A 22,040-nucleotide genomic window follows, 5' to 3' on the forward strand; every position below is an offset into this window, starting at 1 on the left:
GTGGCAGAACCAGGTGAGTGGTAGAACAGGACAAAGGGCTGGCTGGCCAACTCCTACCGTGAAGATCCTAGAATATTTCTCTGGATTAAGTGCTATGAACACTTGTAATAAAAAATTTACTCCACTACCCAGATGCTTAAATGGTTCTGTACATTAGAGTCATTGTTACACTGCTCAAAAACCAGTGAACATTGATTTCCATGGCAACAGTCACATTGTTAAAGCAGACCAATAAGCTTTGACTTTAAAACAGAAAAATGATGAATTCTTAGAATGATATAGATTATCTGTAGTGGCATTGCTTTACATTTCAGTGACAGAGCAGAGAACCAATATGGTTATTAATGCAGCCAAAGAAACTGTCACAAAATGGCTCAACTTAAAACACAATCACTTGATTCCGGAAATCCAGAGAAATTGCTTTACAGTACTACACAGGTTGAAAATATGCACGGTAATCTTTGTCAATGAGAGTGTTTGAAATTAGCGGACAGCTTTGATCAGCTCTAGTATATACCAAGCACAATTATATTGATGTGAACTTCCAACTATCACTTATTTTTTTTCCCTCAACTTCTCCTTGTACAACTAGAATGATCAAAATGGTGGAAATTCCCTTACTGTTTAATGAAATTTGAAAAAAAGTAACAGCTCAAGCGTACATTATCCAATAAAAATATATTCTGGAATACAGTCCACACCAAAATATTAATTTATAAAATCCCTTTACAGGGGTTGCGTCACTTCTTTTTTGTTTCAGCAGGTTCTATTTTATATTATTGTACTCATAATTTTAGTATTTTTCATTATTATTCTTTTTATCCCAGTTTGGATGATCAATGAGAAGTTAGCTCAGTATTCAAGCTTTGTTGATAATGAAATAATGATTGAGTTGAGTTTAATGAGTGGTTACATCACTGGACTTTAAAGCAGAATTCACTTCAGTGTTGGAATAGTCATCTGGAATTCATAATGAAATAATTCATCTGTGTTCAGAGCCTGCGGTACCATATGGCTTTTGACTGAATGATATCTTTCTACTACCATGTCATCAGCTCCTAAAAGTAAACTTCAAAATCCTTGTGGCTTTATCAGATGTTTGAAAAATTAGTAGCTGAAATGCATTGATGACATTTTTCAATCAATAATCTAAAATGATCACCACAAAAACATACATTCAGTAGCCACTTTATTAGGTACACCTGTATACCTGCTTGTTAATGCATATATCTGATCGGCCAATCATGTGGCAGCAACTCAATGCATAAAAGCATGCAGACGTGGTCAAGAGGTTCATTTGTTGTTCAGACCAAACATCAGAATAGAGGGAAGAAATCACACCTAAGTGACTTTGACTGTTGGTGCCAAACAGGTTGGTTTGGATATCTTAGAAACTGCTGAACTCCTGGGGTTCTCAGACACAATAGAATCTAGGGTTTACAGAGAATGATGCAAAGTACAAAACAAACTGAATAGCACCAAAAATACTTTGTTAATGAGAGAGGTCAGAGGAGAATGGCCAAACTGGTTCAAACTTTCAGTAACTCAAACTGTCACAACCTCGAGTCATGAGTAGGGTATTCTGAGGGCACTGAGTTTTTTTTGCTGTTGGGTTTCTTTGTATTCTTTGTTTTATTATAATTATCTGTATTGTTGTTGTTGGGTTTCTGTGTTATTGTTAGGTCTTCTCCAGTTTACATTTAATTTGCAATTGTCCTTGATTTCTTCCAACTAATTCTGAAACTCCGCAGGTGGCCCATTATGTATCCTTGGAGTTTTGTTTCCTATTAGAACTGTTATTTGTTAGCTTGTAATTAGTCTTGGGCTTTATTAGCTGGGCACAAATTATTTTATACCCTAGAATATAATTAAAGGACTGTGCTAACCCTTCGTTTGCTCCGTTGTCTTGATCCCTATCTAGTGAAGTTCTAGCTGAGTTATCTAATAGTCATAGTCGTACTTTATTGATCCCAAGGGAAATTGGTTTTCATTACAATTGCACCATAAATAATAAATAGTAATAAAACCATAAATAGTTAAATAGGAATATGTAAATTATGCCAGTAAATTATGAAATAAGTCCAGGACCAGCCTATTGGCTCAGGGTGTCCGACCCTCCAAGGGAGGAGTTGTAAAGTTTGATGGCCACAGGCAGGAATAACTTCCTATGACGCTCTGTGTTGCATCTCAGTGGAATGAGTCTCTGGCTGAATGTACCCCTGTGCCCACCCAGTACATTATGTAGTGGATGGGAGACATTGACCAAGATAGCATGCAACTTAGACAGCATCCTCTTTCCAGACACCACCGTGAGAGAGTCCAGTTCCATCCCCACAACATCACTGGCCTTCCAAATGAGTTTGTTGATTCTGTTGGTGTCTGCTACCCTCAGCCTGCTGCCGCAGCACACAACAGCAAACATGATAGCACTGGCCACCACAGACTCATAGAACATCCTCAGCATCGTCCAGCAGATGTTAACGGACCTCAGTCTCCTCAGGAAATAGAGACGGCTCTGTCCCTTCTTGTAGACAGCCTCAGTGTTCTTTGACCAGTCCAGTTTATTGTCAATTCGTAAGGTACCGGTGACCCCTGGTTGGAAACAGGGGTCACTGGTACCTTAGCTCTCCTCAGGTCTACCACCAGCTCCTAAGACCTTGCAAGTTTTGTTTAGCTTTGTCGCTTTTGTTAATACAATTCCTCATTTTGGTTAACACTTCCATGTCTCTCTCTCACCTGCACCATGACACAAATAACAATGTATTAGAACAGTGGTGTGCAGAAGAGCATCTCTAACTAAACAACATGTTGAAACTTGAAATAGATGTGCTACAGCAGCGGAGGACTACAAACATACATTCAGTGGCCACTTTATTAGGTACAGGAGTTGTAGTGTTTATCCTTTAAATACATTAAAAACAAATTGTATCAGTCTTTTTGAGATTTTATCGCCAATCTGCTTATCAAATTTCAACCATCTCATTTAATATTGAAGTGTATGTCTATTGGACAGAACCAATGTGAGCAATGATAGAAAGCACAAATTCACTGGCTATCAGTTTGTTCAGAAAGGTTCTTTGGTGCCGGCTATTCCCTTGATTAATTTGCCAGTAAGTGTTCAAATTATTTGATTATTCATTATTTATTGAGTGCTGCGATTGGCCTGTTGGGGTGTGAAAGGGGAATGAATACTAGCTGTTCTGAGGACTGGTAGTTCATATACCAGTTTCAATTCCTTTTTATAAGCAAATTAAAATCTCTTAAATATGATTCTAAAACTGCAGCCCTGTCTTGTCTTGCAGGATCTAAGAATAGACATTTTGTCATTTTACATGAGTAGCAACTTGGAAAAGATTACGTTTGGAACTGTTGCAAGATGGGTGCCAAGTTATTAAGCAAATACTATCTTCCCCAGGTACAATTTCTACGTTCATTATATGATGTGTGGTCCATGAGCTCTGCACCACATATTCAAGCAGCCCACAAAGACAAAAGTACAGACAATAAAATCTAAATGTTCGGAATATTCTAATCCACACAGCTTCCTTCTGACCAGAATCCCGAAATCACCATTAACCTAATTGGATCAATTATTTTTATATAGCAACGTATGAGGAAAAGGGACAAGAATAAAATAGAACCAAAATATTACCCAAAACCATCAACTATTGAAAAAGGGAAATAAAAGTTATTATCGTTTTGCAAGTGTTTTGGGGAAATTCTGAAGCCGTCATCTTGTTCACTCAATAAGTTGAAGATTTAACACTTGTCTTAGCTGATAATGGGTAACAAAATACAAAATTTAAAAGGGAAGTATAATATTTGTTTATTTTTAAGTGGATCTCTACCAATGTGTTTTCCATCAAAATTGTATTTATTAAGAAGATGTTTGCTTAAATACATGAACGTTTCGTTGGATATCATGGTGCAAGTTGAGTTGGGGCTTGGTTAAATGGCAGAGGTTTCATGACCCAATGCACATGCGATTTCCTGTTCATGTGAAATCTGTGCATTACAATACAATATAGTACTGTGAGCCTAAGTCTATACTGGAGCTGCAGAGAATTACAAAATTCCCTGATGTATAGTAAGAGTGGACATCCACCTGCGTGCTTGGAATGGATGCTTTAACCTCTATAGATGGATTGCTTTTCCCGCAATGGAAAAGACTCTTAAGAATGAGATTGCAATAGAAAGGAATCTTTATCAATCTGGAACAGGTATGGAAAGTTCATTTAATGAATTGTAAATACTAAAAAAAAAATTTGCGCTCCTCTTTCTGAGCTCATTATAGGCAACCTTTCCGAATCCTTTCAAATACACGAATGTTTCATTTGTACACCTGACCAACTGCTCCCCCACCCCTGCCATTCTCAATATAATGAGGATGCAGTCATCAACATACTGGAAATCTACCTTTTAATTATCTACTGAAGATCTACTTATTGAATTACAGATGATCGAACTGTAATATATGTATACGTTAAATATTTGCATGCATTCTCTCTCTTTTTCTAACGCACAAAGCACAAAGATTTTACGACAACGGAGTACCACCGAACTAGAATTAGTTATACAGTGAACATGGGTGGTCAATGGGAAAAATGGAATATTTAAGTAGTGAAAATGGAATGTTATGTAAGTAATTTTGTTCATGAGGAATACTATATTTTAAAACGTTAGCCCTTGATTTTTTTTATCAAATAATTTCAAGAGAAGGATTGCCTTTTTTTTCCTTTCTACACCAGTTTTGAAAATAATCTGCTCGCTGAACTTCTGACCAGCACCACCTGAGCCGGAGGTGCAGCGTACATGGGATGAGTAGGAGAGGCAGCAGGGATCGCCCTCTCTTTCCGGGATTCTGAGTGCCTGGCTGGTGCTGCGGCCTGGCCGGCGGAGCGCTACATTGAGTGGCAAGTCCCGGCGAAATAGTTCCGGGTGTAGGCCGAGCCTGGAGCTGACACGGACCGGGACTGGGAACGGGTGTGGGAGCTGGAGTGAGACTGCCAGCGGCCAACACCCCAGCTCTGGTAGCGGGGTGCTATTCTCAGGGAAGCGAGTCGCAGAGGGTGAGTCCGGCTGGGGGGCAGTCTGGAGTGGCGCCCAAGTCAAGCTTCTTGGGGGGCGGGGGGTGCACCCGCCAGGGGTTGGGGTTGGGGTTGGGGGTGGGGAGGGGGGGTGGGGAGCAGAGTCCGAGCCAGCTCATCTCGGCCCTGGCCGTAACCAATGATCGATACCGAGGCCGAAAATAGACACTGAGGCCCACGTTAGGGGAGAAGACTTATTGTTGTGGCCTGGAATGGAGGCAGCATCCCGGGCCTGGTCGTGAAGCGGGTATCGCAGGCCTGGGATAGACTGGGCATGAGTGACACTGGGGCTGCAGAGCATGGGCCGCCAAGATTATTTTAATTATTGGTCATCGTAATGTACTACACAAGAGGAAAGGGAAAATATTCGAGACATTTTGTGTACTCTGCTTGATTTCAACACTTGAAATGGTGGAGTTTCATTGGATCTTTTAAAAAATCCTGCTTTTGTTTTTGCATGTGCAAAATATATGGACTTAGTGGGTTTTTTGAAAGCTCTGATCGTGGATAATCCAGCGCATTTTCTTGGGTTTTGTTAATGAAATATTCGCACTGCCCTCTTGGGTTGTTGAAAATACCGAGTAGTACGATCCTGCATTTTGCCCTTTACAGTTTAGGATATCTGAAGATTGAATGTTGAGCTGTGAGGTGAAGTACAAAGATTGTCATTTGCAGCGACGTAAAAGATCAGATTGGGATGAACATAACGTGAAATCGTTTGTATTAAATGCAAATGTCTATCTTTTCCTTGCCGATACCTTAATTAAGCCTGGTATTTTTCTATCAGTGATTTGTATCATCTTTGACAGTACATGTCAAACTTCATTTGCCCACTGTCAATGAATTAATAGTATTTCTTTGCAACTTTAGATGAGCGAAGTCTCTCTATGGACAATCTTTTCACTTTACTACTGTTTTGAAGGAATGGTAGTATTAGATAAATTAGGTTGTGATGTTACATCAAGGTTGTGTGAATTCTGTAATAATTTAATAGCAGACATTTTCGCTCTGCTAGTAGTTGTAGTTATCTTGGCTTTGGGAGAACAGAATCTTACAGCTGGTCTGAATAATTTGCAATTTGTGAATGATTACAAAAATAATCTCAGGATGTGATTTTGCTTATTCTCTGACATAATTTCCCCATGCACATAGCTGTTGATTTTCATGAAGGCTGTAAACAGATTTGCTCAGCTTGTTCAGTTTTCAGGCTCTTTGGCAGCTGTCGCCGTGTCACTGAGACAGGCCTGAGAACCAGTTGCCAGCAAACTTTTAATTTGTAAAATTCCAAGAGAAAATTTGAGGTACAACTTTAGTGCAATTTTATTACTATTTTAAATATAATTTATGTTCTTTTTTTTTGCTCATTCTTTCTCCATTTTCATTAATATTTTGTCAAATATATTAGTTGCTCCTTAGAAATGATTTTCGATCCAAAATTAGTCTATTTGACTGAAACCAGCCTTGGCATTGATGTACATGTACGTGGACGCCTGAGGAATTTGCCAGGTGGTTATCAAGAGTTGCAACCCTGTATTATTTATTTTCATTCATTCCATGTTGAATCAGTTAATGTTCAGAGCCTAATAATTGAAAGTATAACCTTTTAAACTGTACTGCCCTGGCCTTTGCTTTTATCTAGACACTTAGATAGCTTTGAAGAAGCACTTTAAATCATATACACTTGCTTCTTCAGCATTTTCTCTTAAACATTAGACTTGAACCCTGGTGGCTTAAATGCTCTGTAAAATTACCTGGACTGTTTTGTGTGAAATATGGTTGATAATTAAAAAAACTGAAGGACAGAGAAAGAGAATTTTGTGTGTAACTAGAAGTATGCAGTAGTCATTAAGATTTTTCAGAAATGAAATATTAACCCTTTAATCACAGAAATAACACAAAAATCACTTGCCTTATTTCACGTACCCTCATGGTGACTTCAGAACCAAGCTTTAATGCTTTACTTTCCTACTGGAAAGACTGAGAGGACCATCAGACATTTGGTTGGTTATCAGCATACAATCTACTTTGATGAAGGCTTCTGTGCCTTTGGCTTATCTATGGTCAGAGCTTGTTTAACAGTTTGTTGGTGAATGTATTCCCTCTGTCACAATACAACATCCTTGGTGTGCTGCCTTTTAAGGAATCTTCAGGTTTTTAAATTCATTTTTCAAATACCTCTGTCAGTATATTCCCAAGCAGTGCCATGGTCTTTTACAAATGAGTGTTAGCCTTTGCCCAGTTACTTCAAGTAAAAAAAACCTAATGCTTCCCCTTTATTTTTGATCTTTCTGAGGTTTTAGATTTGGTTTTGTTCTGTCATTTGTGCGGAGCTTTGGGGCATCTTATTTCTCTAACTTCTCAACTACTCTCCTGTGTTTCTGCTCCCTCCCCCCAGCCTCTCACATCATGCCCACTTTCCCTTTCACTTGGATTAGCCTATCACCTACCAACTCATGCTGCTCTCCACAACCCCCCCCCGCCTGTTTTATTCTGCTTTTTTGCCCTGTTTCCAGTCCTGTTGAAGGATCTCAGCCTGAAAAATCGACTTCATAGATTCTGCCTACCCTGCTGAATTCCTCTAGCATATTTTTGTGTTTTGCTCCAGACTCCCAGTATCTGCATTCCTTCTTGTTTCTCCAGTATGTCCCTTTTTTTTTAAGTTCGGCATGACATCAAATCAATGCAATAATTTTGGTGTGAAACCAGTATACTCTATATTCAAAGCACCAGTGCCACTCAAGTGGATTCTTTGAACAGTGCACTTATCAGATGTTTGACAGTCTGTTACTCAGGCCCCAGTCTCGTTATCTAGTGGTAGCAGGACCTCAAGATTGTAGTCCTTCCCTGTAAAGCCTTATCATTGGCAGCTCTAAGCTTTGATGTGTCCCTGGAGCCTGCAGTGAGTCATTCAGCAGCTTCACTTACAAACATCCCATCCCTGTAAAGGCCAGTAAATGTTTGGAACTGAAACTTATTTTTGTCACATGTACCATGTGGAGTGAAAAGCTTGTTTTGCATCTGTATTCTTACAGATCACATCATTACATAGTGAATTGTTTCATAGTGAAACAAGAACAATGCTACAGAGAAAGTGCAGTGCAAAGTAGACAGGAAGTGGTAAGATCATAACAAGGTAGATTGTGAGGTTAAAAGTCCATTTTATCATACTAGGGAACCATTCTGCAGTCATATTGGATAGAAGTTGTCCTTGAACCTGTAGTATGTGCTTTCAGGCTTTTGCATCTTCTGCTTGATGGGGCAAAAAGAAGGGAGAATGGTTGGGGTTGTTGGGGCCTTTGATTCTGTTGGCTGCTTTACTGAGGCAACAAGAAGTAGAGATAAACATGAGAGTATTTGCAGATGCTGGAAATCCATGCACACAAAATGTTGGAGGAACCCAGCAAGCCAGAAAAGAGTAAAAAGTTGATGTTTCGGGCCGAGATTCTTCATAGGACTGGGGGAAAAAAGATGAGGTCAGGATAAGAAAGTCAGTGGGGAGGGGAGAAAGTAATACAAGGTAATAGGTGAAACCAGGTGAGGAAGAGGGGAGAAGTAAAGAGCTTGGAAGTTGATTGGTGAAAGAGGTAAAGGGCTGGAGAAGGAGGCATCTGATAGGAGAGGGTGGAAGACCTTGGAAGGAGGAGGAGCAGCAGAGGGAGGTGATGAGCAGTTAAGGAGATAGGATGATAGAGGGAAAGGGGGAATGGTGTGGGGGTGGCAATTACCAGAAGTTTGTCAAATCGATGTTCATGCCATTGGGTTGGATGCTACCCGGACAGAATATAAGGTGTTGCTCCTCCATCCTGAGTGTGGCCTCATCGGGGCAGTAGAGGAGATCATGGATTGACATGACGGAATAGGAATGGGAAGTAGAATTGAAATGGGTGGCCACTGGGAAACCCTGCTTTTTCTAGCAGATGGAGCACAGGTGCTTGGCAAAACGGTCTCCCAATCTACACTGAGTCTCAAGCATCACCTCACCTGGAAGGATAGTAGTATAGATAGTCCCATGGAGGGGAGGCTGCTTTCCAAGATGTGCTGAACTCTCTAGTTTCTTTCACTCATGGGTACAGTAGTTGCCAAACCAAGCCATGATATATCCAGATAGAATGCTTTCTGTTGTGCATTCATAAAAATTGGTCATAGTCAATGGGGACATATCAAATTTCTTCAGCCTCCTGAGGATAAAAGTCATTGGTAATTTTTCTTAGCCATGGCATCTATGTGGCTGGATCAGGATATTGGTGATATTTACCCAGAGGAACTAGATATCTCAATTTCAGCACTGTTGATGAAGACAGGAGCATGTGTTTTACTCCCCCCACCCCCACTTCTGAAGTCAATGACCAGCTCATTTGTTTTCCTGACATTGTGGGGGAGGTTGTCCTCACATGTTACTAAGCTCTCCTTCCTGTACTTTGACTCATTGTTATGGGCTCATGGTCTACTGTGGTGGTATCATCGGCAAACTTGTAGATAGTTAAAGCAGAATCTGGCCACGCAGTTGTGAGTGTACAAAGATTTGAGTGAAGGGCTGAGGACTCAACCTGTGAAGCACCATTGTTGTTACCTATCCTTACTGATTGCAGTCTGTTGGCCAAAAAGTTGAAGGTCCAGTTTTGGAGGGCGGTGTTGAGTCCCTTGTCTCAGTGTTTGGAGATCTGTTTTCTTGGAGTTATAGTATTGAAGGCAAAACTGTCGTCCAATAGTGTAACGTAAGTATCTTTACTGCCCAGATGCTCCAGTGATAAGTGTAGGGCCAGGGAGTAGGAAGCTGAAGGGTTTGAAGGTAGATACCTGGACCGGAGGGACTGCACCCTAGGGTTCTGAAGGAGATAGCTGAAGAAATTATAGAGACATTAGTACTGATCTTTCAAAAATCACGAGACTCTGGAATGGTTCCAGAGGACTGGAAATCTTAAATGTCACTCCACTATTTAAAAAGATAGGGAAGCAAAAGACAGGAAATGATAACCCTGTTAGCTTGACTTCAGTGGTCGGCTAGATGTTGGAGTCATTATTAAGGAAGAGATTTCAGGGTACTTGCAGGCACACAAGATATAGGCCAAGTCAGCGTGGCTTTGTTAAAGGGGAGATCTTGCCTGACAAATGTGTTGGAATTCCGCGAGGAAATAAGAGGAAGTAGGACAACTAAGGTGGGTCAGTGGATGTTGTTTATTTGGATTTTTAGAAGGCCTTTGTCAAGTTGCTGCATGTGAGGCTGCTGAAGAAGATTGGAACCCATACTGGTACTGGAAAGAAACCAGCATGGATAGGAGCTTGGCTGAGTGGCAGAAGGCAAATAGTGAGAATAAAGGGGGCCTGTTCTTGTTGGCTGCTGGTGACTTCTGGTGTTCTGCAGGGATTGGGGTAGGGTTGATTACTTTTCACAAAGCACATTAATGATGTGGATAATGGAATTAATGGAGTTGTGGCCAAGTTTGTGGATGATACAAAAATAGGTGGAGTTGGTAGTGTTGGAAGCAGGGATTCTGCAGAAGGATTTAGGCAGATTAAGAGAATGAGCAAAAAAAAAAGTGGCAGATGGAATATAGTGTAGGGAAGTTTATGGTAATGCATTTTGATAGAAGGAATAAATGCATAGACTATTTACAAAACAAAGAGTGAATTCAGAAATCAGAGGTGCAAAGGGAATTGTGAGTCCCAGTGCAGGATTCCTGAAAAGTTAACTTGCAGATTGAGTCGGTATTAAGGAAGGCAATGCAATGTTAGCATTTATTTTGAGAGGAATAGAATATAAAAGCAGGGATGTAATGTTATGAGATGTTTGATCAATTTTGTGAACAATTTTGGGTCCTATATTGAAGGAAGGATGGCAGATGAGAGGATCCAGCGGAGGCTTATGAGAATGATTGTGGGATTGATAGTATTAATGGATGAGTAGTGTTTGATGGCTCAGGGCCTTTACCCATTGGAGTTTAGAAGAATTGGGGGGAGCGGGAGGGGGGGATTTCATTGAATGCTATTGAAAATTGAAAGGCCTGAATAGGATGGATGTGGAGAGGATGTTTCCAATTGTAGGAGAGCGTAGGACCAGAGGGTACAGCCACAGAATGGAAGGACATTGCTTTAGAACAGAGATGTGGAAAAATTTCTTTAGCCAGAGGGTGGTTAATCTGTGGAATTTATTGCCACAGTTAGTTGTGGAGGCTGAGTGATTGGATATGTTTAAAGTGGAGGTTGATCGGTTCTTGATTAGTAAGGGTATCAAAGATTATGGGGTGAAGGCAGGAAAATGGGCTTGAGAGGGAAAATAAATCAGACAAATAGTGAATGTTAGAGCAGACTTGATGTGCCAAATGGTTTAATTCTGCTCCTGTGTCGTATAGACCATTTTAGACCAGTTCTAGCAGTAGGCGAATTGCAGTGTATCTTTCACTTGCAGCAACAGTTGATGTTCCCACTAGTGTGTGCCCCAGGGAACAGCCTGTAGGTCAGTTGTACTCTGTCAAGTAACTGTCTGGGTCAAACCTTTGCAAGGAAGCTTGACTTTTGTTTTGAGGGCTGCATGGTAAAAAACACTACAAAAAGGTAGACACATCACATCGATTTCAAGATCAGCATATGTTGAAAGTGAGACTCCTATTCCTCCCATTTCCACCTAAGTGAAATCTTAGTGCTTGTTGATAGATGTGCTGCTGGGGAATTCTGTTAATTGGCTTTGGTAGTTTTTTCAGGAAATTACTTCTCAGGATGCATTGTGTCTTTCTCCCACAGTCCCTCCTTCATAGGAGTGAAGGGAGTCTTGGCGGCGAGTGTTGAACAAGCTCAGGATTTGTCCAAAGATGTGTTCTCAAGTGCTTTATTTGTTAAGTGTGGTTGAAAAGAAATGTGTGGGAACCTGATTATTTCTTTCCAGTTCACAATTGAGATCTGCCAAAACCAATTGCAGTAACTGTTTGTCTGATCTGGGTTTAGTTTCCTCAACATGAGCAAATAAATCTCAGGTATTCTGGTGTATGTGGTTTGCCTATGTTACCTTACTAACTCAGCTGTACTAATGGCCTATTCAGCAAATGGTTTTAAGAAGATTGTTGGTTCCAAATGCTATATCTGTTATCAGTGTGCATGAAATGGAGTCTTTGTCAATTTGTTCTCAACAATGTTGCTTGAAGGAATCTAACGCTTTTCCATCAAAACTCTTGGCTATTTTGCTGAATTGACTTTATTTTGTATTTTTCTAATTTTACTTCTGTTTGAAGTGTATTGACAATTGCTGTATTTTGTGAATTATCATTTGTTCTCATTTAAATTCTGAAATGAATAAATAGCAGTTTAAAATTGGGCATTAGTCCCGCATTCAGATTGATTGGATTTGGTTGTACAAAAGTCAGAAGGTTAATGGGAGTTCTCTGGACTTCCTCATTAGACTTTAAAATGCCTTCCCATCTAAACATGCATAATGCCATCCATGAGTTGAGGAGGGTGGAGGGGAAGATGTTGGTAGGTTCAAGAAGCATTCAAGGCTATGAGAAGGGGTAATATGTCAAAGGAATATATGGTTAGTGTAAGGATAAAGGGCAAACTCACTGGTTTGGATGTACCTGGTGGAATATCAATGGGACAGGTCTTTGTAGTAGCAATCATTCAATTAGGTTTAGCATAGTTATGGAAAAAGGCAGAGATAAGTTAATATTTTTTAAAAAAAGGACATTTTACTAGGCTGACAAGTGAGTTAGCAAAAGTAGAGTGGAGCCAGCTGCTTTGTAGTAAATTCATTTCAGAGTAATGGGAGGCATTCAAGAAAGAGTTCAAGAGGTTCAGAATACATTTTGGCAGGCCTGCAGTTTTGAACCCCCTGATTGACTGACTGGGTCCACAGAGAGAATGATAATGCAAAAAAAAGCTTAAATAAGATGCCAAGACATTAATACTTCAGAATCCAAGAAGAATGTATGAAGTGTAGGAGTAACATTGTAGGAAAATTAAGAAAGTAAAGATTGCAATGCAAAATAATGCAGGAAAAATCAAAAATATTTTAAACGAAGTGCAAGGGATAACTGAAGAAAGTGGGACCTATTTGTGGAGATGGAGGAAAATGCACAGTATTTTTCATGAATACCTTGTAACTGTCCTTATCAGGGAGGAGGACAGTGCAAATGTTGCAGTTGGGAGGAAGTGTGAAATAAGATGTGCATCGTAAAAGAATTAATAAGGGGGCCTAACACCACCTGAAGGTGGATAACTTATCAAACCTGGATGATAGTGATCTCATGCTTGTAGAAGAAGCGAGGAAGGAAATGGCATAGACTCTGTCTAGCAACTTTTAGTTACCCCTGCTTACAGGAATAGTGTTGGAGCATTGGAGGATTGCAATTGTTGTATGAAAGGGAAGGAAGCAGTAAACTGACCAATTATGGGTCAACTCATTTAACTTCATTGGACAATTTATTGGCATCTATTCTGAGGGTCGAGAGAAACCTTATTTAGCCTGAATTCATGATTTGTTAAGAGAATATGTGACTAATTTGAGTTTGGAGGTGAAGGAGAGGATCAGTGAGGGCTGTGTGTAAGATGTAATGTACTTTGATTATGGTAAGGCTTTTGAAATGGTCTCACAGGGAAAAGGACATGGTATCCTGCAGGGAGTGGCAAACTGGATCACTGGTAAGAAGCTGAGGGTAGTGATTGAATTTTTTTTTAACTTGAGTGCTGGTACGGGTTGAGTTTCACAATTATTAGTACACAATTTTTTGCATTTTGTTGTAAATATTAATACATTAAATTTAAGTGTATGGCACATGATTAAAAGTTTGCAGATTATCGAACAAAATTTTGTTTGGCTAACTTTGATCTGAAGGGAAAAAGATGATTTTGTCAATTGGGCAGAAAAGTGGCAAATGGAATTTAATGTAAACAAGTGAGAATGCATTTAGGGAAGGTGCAACAAAGCAAGCAAAATAGAATTAGTGATGTGGATATAAGATAGAAAAGTAAATGTTATTAGGCTGAGAAATGATTTAGCAGTAGTGGACTAGAGAATTCCTTTCAAACCAGTGGGAAGCACAGCAAACTTGGGATACACATGCTGATTACTTAGGATGTACAGGAAAAATCTGATTGCATAGTCAGTTATGTAAGGGAGCTTTAAGTAGATGGTGCCTGGATTGGAAAAGTTTACCATGGTGAGAAATTGGCTGTGGGAGTGAGTTTTCACTGGAACACAGGAGGTTGTTGGTTGGCTTTGAGGTATGTAAAATTGTGAAAGGTTAACAGCAAGAACCTGTTTTTCTTAGCTGATTTGTCAGAGCCAGAGAGCATTATGAAAAACGCTTTGATCTGGTGGGTAATAGCTTCTGGGACTCACTGCATGAAATGTAGTGGAAGCAGAGCCATTACCACATTTCAGAATAAGTATTCAAATGTATACTCAGATGGCCATCACCTGCTGTGTTACAGATCAGTGGTAGAAGGTAGGAATAGCTGGGTAGCAATTTCTATTTTGGTTACTATAAATCTGATAGGGCAGATTGCCTCCTTTGCCTTGGATTTTCTTTTGTTGATTTGCCAGATGGATCACCCATGGTCCTGGAACTAGTAATTGCCTTGTCAGTGAGGGCTGGCATTCTCCCAGCTTGGGTCCATATAGCACTGATTACATTACATTAAATTAAATTACTATCTCAGAGCAAATGTGAGTCTTAGTCTTTTATTCAGCTGGATCTATATTCTTAGGATTCCTGTAGTTAGATTGATGGATGGAAGGAGTTCATTCCATGTGAGATCCAAGAGGATCAACTTAGGCTATGTCCACACTACGCCAGATAATGTTGAAAACAAAGCTTTTTCTCTTCGTTTTGACCCTCTGTCCACACTAAAACAGCGTTTTCATCCCCTGAAAACGGAGATTTTCAGAAACGGTCTCCAGAGTGAATAAATTTGAAAACGCCTAATATCCGTTGCAGTGTGTACGGGGTAACCGGAACAGATGGCGGCAGCGCGGCATTTCATTGTTTTCTTCTTCTTATTACTACTTTTTTGTCGCCAAACAATTGGTACTAGAGCGTACAATCATCACAGCGATATTTGATTCTGTGCTTTGCAGAACCTTACAATTTCAGAACAGACGGCAACGAGACTGAAGCCAGAAGAGTTAGAAATGTACTCACCAAATACTTTGACCCATAGCTTACTGAATAAATAAGTATACTCACTTCGCCCTGTTTTCTGTCCTTGCTTGTATGAAGGTGGTTTACCTATTTATGCTAGTACTTCTCTGACAATATATTTTGAAGCCGATCCCTTTGCTCCTTGACTCCCCAACGATAGGAAACATCCTCTCTACATCCACACTTGATCCAAAAATCCTATGTCCTCTCTCCTACACCAACTCCTTAGCCACCTATTAATCTGTATAATCTTCCTAGCACATGGCACAGGTAGCAATCCTGACATCATAACCCTAGAGGTCCTGTCCTTTAATTTATCACCTAACTCCTGACCTCCCTGTGCACAGCATCATCACTCATCCTACCCATATCATTGGTACCTACATGGAATGTAACATTGTATGGAAATACAAGATAACACTGATGCAGACATGTTTTATACATTTAACAAGGTGCTTTATTAATGCAACAGAGGTAGTCAGTTTTTCAATGTTCATCGTCAGCCGGGTCATACTGTCCGTGAACTCCCTGTCGGTTGCTTCCATACGCTCCAGTATTTGTTTTTTTTTAGTTTAAAGTCCTCCTGCATGAGAGCCAAGAGCAATTCCTTTTAAGTTTTTCTACTCTGTAACTGGACAAACGTGCACTAAGTATATCGTTTCCTCTTCGCTTGTTTTCTGTGTGTCCTGTGCATGCCCAGTAGGAGGAGATTCGCCCAAATATCCGTCTAATGTGGACAGAGATATTTTGAAAAACGCTTAGTGTGGACGCCTGTCGTTTTTACTCGAAACTGGCGTTTTCAAAATTATCCGGCGTAGTGTGGATGTAGCCTTAGAGGATTTCTCAGTAGTTTAAGTGTGTTGATGGATTTCACTATACTGGACACTAAGAAAAATGAACGGTTGACTTGGGAAGTCAAGTTTCTGAATCTGTAACACTGAATCTATAAGCATTTCACAGTTTTGCACACAAATATTACCTGCTGTCCTTTGAAATTTTAAATATGCAGTTGAGATTTGAGGCCAACCTTGATAACATTGGAGTATAGCTTCAAATCTGCATATTGCAATAATCTAACATTATGTCCTAAAATTAATACTTTTCAGTGATGTAGTATGCTTGAATGATTTAGTGTTGTCTGTTGTTACCAACTGTGTCCACCAGTAAGAACCATGAATATTGCTTCTTATGTCAGTAGAAAAAGATTTAGTGGTAGCTAAGGTGGTGTTGCTCTGGAATGGTTCTGTTTTAATGAATTCTTCTCAGGAGTTAATGAATCCAGAATGTGTTATTCCATCATACAACAGCAAACCAAAAAGCAGTTGAAGGCTTCGTCCAAAAGTTAGAGCAATGTAGGGGCATATGAATTTGGGGGATTGAATTGTACAGTATGTTTAGATGTCAGCTTAGCAGCTGGTAGCCATAGTTTTTTTAAACTTGCATGTTAAGAGTGACACAGTTTATTGAATATGGGATGGTGATCACCCTCCTATGTATTTGTATGGCCAACTTGGAATATCTTGTATGCAAGCCATATTTATTCAACATTTACATAATCACCATTAAACAGCTGTAATGGGGTTAGCTCCCTGACTAAATTTTATTTGTAAATGCTGTCAATTTTAGTGCTAGTACTTGTTGCCCTGGTAGACCAGAATTAGACCTGAGGAACAGACTTGCTGGGCCGAATGGCTAATTTCTGCTCCTTTGTGTTATGGTCTTAGATTTTTTTCTGATAGATCTTTATGAGATGGACCATTGGAGCAACTCAAAGTGCTGCAATAAATGTTATGATTGAACTAGTAATTTCTACAACTGCATGTTGAAGCCTTTACTACAAAGAACACGTATTTAACAATTTATTTCTAGCATTGGAATCATTTTTAGCATTCACAGAATATGGCTGTTGCTTTTGGATACTGGACAGCTTTTAGTATCCATTCCTAATTTCCCCAGAAGTGAGTGGCTTGCTAGTTCAGTTGGAATTGAGGTTAAGGTTGGGAGACAACTATAAATTTCTTTCTTCCAGATCATTTTATCTTTCTGGTAGTTTCCAGGTTGTCATTATTGCTGTTCAAGCTTTCGAACAGTAGTTGTGGCTTTTCCCACCAGCCAACAAGTTTCCTTCATTCAACCCTTAGTATACTGAATTCTGTTTAAATCTTCTATACTACTCCTAGGTGATTGTACCTTCATTTATTAAACAATGTTGTTTATTTTGTCTTGTGTAGAGTAAGAGTAATCTCTTTTAATAAATTTGTGGTGTTTGCAAATTTTCACACCTGAGTCTTTATATTTAACCCCCTCTCCTGCCCCCAAAATTTTCTCAGAAGCTATTCTGATCACATTCCAGAAAAAAGTATTTGAGGCAATTTAAGTTTTTAAAAATGTTGCTGAAATTGTGGTGTGCAAATTTATGCAGAATGTTGATGATCTCAAGATGTTGTAATGGCTATTTATTGTCTTCACATTACTTTTCTTCTTTACTTTTATTCCAATCTTTTCCTATTGATGGTAATTGTACACTATTAACCATACAAAACATTTAATTTGTATTGAAATGACACGGCAAAGACTATCTTCAGAATCAGGTTTAATATCAGCGGCATATGTTGTGACAACGTTATGTTTTAGGTTAAATACTTCGGAAAGAATTGATTTGTCAGTTGTGTGCACATTCAAAATTTAAGCCTGTTGGGTGCTTGAACGGAATTGAAGTATGAATGCTACTAACCTGGAAAATTAAGCATTTAAATCTCAGGCAATTTGTTTAGTTGCATGAACTATAGTTTCATTATGAGAATAGTTTGGTGGCATGTTTAATTTTTGCCTCTGTTGGCCTCGTCTTAACCAGATGTCTGTTCATGTCTAACATTTGGGTTCCTTTGTTTATAGGCTTCTAGTATCACTGCTTAATTCCAACACAGAACAATACAGCACAGAATAGGAACAGGCCCTTTGGCTTGCAGTGTTGTGCCAAACTAATCAAATTAGTAATCAAATTCCTGACTAAAATAATCTCTTCTGCCTACACAATGTCCATATCCTTCCATTTCTGGCACATTCATGAGCTTATTTAAGCACCCTTTGAACAGCTCCATTATATTTACATCCAGTCACTCAAGGTAGTGCATTCCAGGCACCCACTGTATAAAGCAAAAACAACAAAAGCTTTTTCCACATATCTTTTGAATTTATCAGCTCTAATGTTAAATGCATGCCCTCAGGTACAGTATTACACGTCAATCCTAGGAAAATGATGGTGTCTGTGTATTCTATTGATGCCTCTCATCATCTCATAAACCTCTGAGATCTCCCCTCAACCTCTGCCTCCAGAGAATACAACCAAAGTTTGTCCAGCCCCCTAATCCAGGCAGCATCCTGGTATATCTCTTCTGCACTTTTTCCAAAACTTCCTTCTCCTACCAATAGTGCAATGTCCAGAACTGAACGCAGTAGTCCAAATGTAAGCTAACTCGAGTTTTATACAGACGCAAATTGATACAGGAATTAATATCTTGATGCTCATAAAAAAAATCTGCCTGGGATTGTGCAAATTTAATTTCCTGCAGCCGGGATTAATGGAATTTTTACTACATTGCTCATTCTTGAAAATTGTATCGTTTTTTTGTGAAGATGACATAGTACAGTATATCTTAATACCTATATGAGAAAAACATTCCACTCATCCTGAAGCTCCGTGTGGAGTCTTGTCTTTGTCCCTAATATATTATGATTGCTGCTGCTGTTGATTCTGAAATAATAGACGTTTTAATGCAATGAAATTTTTCTTAAAAAGCTGATTCACACTGAAATCCATTTTCACAGGAATTAACTGTCCTTGTCTTCATTTTCACCAAGGTTGCCATTTGTGAATGACCCTTGGTGAATCTTTGACTGTTGCAGGTGCGTTTTGCTTATCAGACATCTAGGACATCCACTCTCAAGGGTCTTATTAAAATTATTTCATTCAAACGCCAGTCTTCAGCTAGATGAGACTACTGGTCTTTTACCACTTTCCTGCCTCAGATCAATACCTACAGATCGATAAAATCTCAGACCAGTTTGTTGGATTTTACTTGGGTATCCAGTGAATAAATGGCTTTTGTTAGATCAGTTTTGCATTTTTATCTGGCTCTAGGATATGTAGTTGAGTAGTTTGAACTTAGTAATACATGAAGATTTTATTAACATTATGAAAGCCATGAGCGAGTGTTTGTATTAACATGGGAAATTAGGTTTTTAAGCTCAAAGGTTCTGACATAGCTGATCAACTTGTTATACAGTGGCCCCCAGCCTTTGATTTTAATGTTCTGGGTTCAAAACAACACATATGAATGGGATTAAAGTTAACGTTGCTCTGTGCTACTGGAATGAACCACAACTTGGATTTTTAACTTCATCCACTATGTTGATCCTGTGTTTGGGAACTCCTTTCATTGTTAACATTGGTATATTGTTGCAAATTGCTTGTTAGTAATATTGGGCAGACATAAAGAGATGAGGATGGTGAGCTGGGTATCGGATAATGCTGGGCATTAAAGAAGCATTAAATTATACAAGGTAGCAAACATAATCTAGGCTTAGACCCTTAAATTTAGTTGGTAGAAGAGTGGTCAAGCAAGGTGTTCGAGATGACTAGTGGGCTTGGTCTGGTCCTTTTCTGGGGAGGAAAGGTGCACAGTCTTAAAAATTAAACCAGCTTCATCCAGGGATGGAATCAGCAAGCACCTTTTCACACAAAAGGTAATACAGATTTGGATCTCACAACCTTTCGGTCCATTCCTGCTGCTGGCTCACCCCACAAATGACCACTGCATAAAGGCATTCAATATTGGATCAGTATAAATTACTGAAATTAATAATTTTACTGGTGAGAATATTAAATATGGACGGGCAATTAAAAGAAATTGTGCTTTTATATATTTCAATTAACAAAGCAATGATTTATTGTCCTCTCAAATTGCCCCGATCTGCCTAATTTTGTAATTATTTCTGTTATTAATATTTTGTATTTATTTCTGGGGGGAGGAGACTGTTGAACAGTTTCTAACTAGTGTCAGATGTGTGTGCTTGTGTGGCTGTCAGACACTACACCGTGCTTAGAAGAGTTTTAAAGTAGTAGCAGTTGCATGTGCTTGAGTTCAAAAGCAGTGAATTTTGTCACTAATAGTTGGTGAGAAATAAGCAGTAAGACAATTCACAACTGGTTTGCTGACCACAGTTTCAAATGGTATCTTGAATTTTACAGTGAAAATGAAGATTGGAGGATGCAAATGTCAATAGCATTGTGTGAGGTCAGTTCATTTTCTACACTAGGTGTCTGGGCTGATTTGTTCATTTATAGTCAATCAAAAGAGCACGACAGTGTACAGGTACACTGGATGAATTCCTACATCTCTAACAATTAGGAATTAATATATAGTTTTATATTACTGTAGTAGTGTTGATACTGTTCTGTTTGTTCCATATTTCATTTAAATACACAGTTTGTTACTCAGTTAAACGGTAGTTTAGGTATCTTTTTATACCTCTAACTACTTTCATGAAATTTTGGCTATTTGGGACAGCTGCTTAATTAGGCCAAAATGTATTGGTCCAAATGTACCCCAATTAACTGGAATCTGCTGTTATCGGCAGGATCAGCAGGGTATTAATGAAGTGTCCTGCTGAAGGGTCTTGGCCTGAAATGTTGACTGTATACTTTTCTATAGATGCTACCTGGCCTGCTGAGTTCCTCCAGCATTTTGTGTGTGTTATTTGGATTTCCAGCATCTGCAGATTTTCTCTTGTTTGAATTAATATAGGTGTTTTTTTTGTGTCAGGTTTTGGTAGTTTTATGATCGTAACATGGGCTTTTTAAAAAGAAATTTCAGAATATTAGCTGAATTTAAATTCCATAGCTGCCAATGTGGGATTTGAACTCTGGTCTCTGTTATTAGTGGAGGCTCTGATTATTGGTCTGGTATCTTAACATGTAAATTAAGTTTGAATATTTGAATGACCTCCTCCTGTTTCTTTTCCTTTAAAGATGTGTTGAAGTACTTTGTAGCTCCCATAACTGAGGAATGATATCTTAAATTATATCCTGAAGTCATGTTGTGAGACTCAAAACCACAATTGCCTAACTCAGACTGCAAACAGCTGAATAAAAGTAGCCAATAATTATTAAATATGTTTTTTATGTGCTTCATTTCACAGATTATATTCATTACAGTGAATTTACTGTGGGGAACGGGTTTTAAGTTGGAGAAATGTTTGAAACAAAAATCAAATAGCTCCAGTGACTGAATATTAAATCATTAATAATTCTTCATAGGCAATCCCTCAGGATCGAAGATGACTTGCTTCCACTTCAGTTCTTTGGGTCCTCGGGTGGCTGATGACAGTATGGGATTTGCAGTCTCTGGCACAGGTGGGTTGAGAATTGAAGGAGGGTGGGTAATTTCAAAGGTGGTTTGTATCTTTTGTTGTTTACATAGGGCTTGTGTTCCCACTGAATGAACTAGCAGTTCTCAGTGCTATGCTGAATGGCCCCCCTCCATTCTGAATAATTGTGGGTCAAGGATTCCTAAGAATGGTGGGGAAGGAGCATCCTAGAGATTATTTTTTGCTCTGTCCACTTGGTAATTCCATTTTAGGAAGCTGGTGTTGGACATATGAGCCATGTGGTGTGCCCCTTGTAATTAGGGAACTGGTATCAGAATCACGTTTATTATCACCAGCATGTGATGTGAAATTTGTTAACTTAGCAGCAGCAGCAGTTCAATGCAATACATAATCTAGCAGAGAGAGAAAAAATAATAATAAATAAAATAAAACA

The 22,040-nt window shown here is 39.1% G+C and overlaps 1 protein-coding gene across 1 annotated transcript in view; it reads left to right on the top strand.

Annotated features, from left to right (window-relative positions):
• Positions 1-4,932: 4,932 nt before the first annotated feature.
• The window catches only part of foxj3 (forkhead box J3), a 170,736-nt gene continuing 153,628 nt past the window's right edge, over positions 4,933-22,040 (top strand). The window contains exons 1-2 of the mRNA XM_063033295.1: positions 4,933-5,069; positions 21,537-21,632. The gene's annotated coding sequence lies outside the window, so the exon portion shown is untranslated. The remainder of the gene's footprint in view (positions 5,070-21,536; positions 21,633-22,040) is intronic.

Source organism: Mobula hypostoma, chromosome 25 (genome assembly GCF_963921235.1).
Source record: "Mobula hypostoma chromosome 25, sMobHyp1.1, whole genome shotgun sequence".
Classification (NCBI taxonomy): Eukaryota; Metazoa; Chordata; class Chondrichthyes; order Myliobatiformes; family Myliobatidae; genus Mobula; species Mobula hypostoma.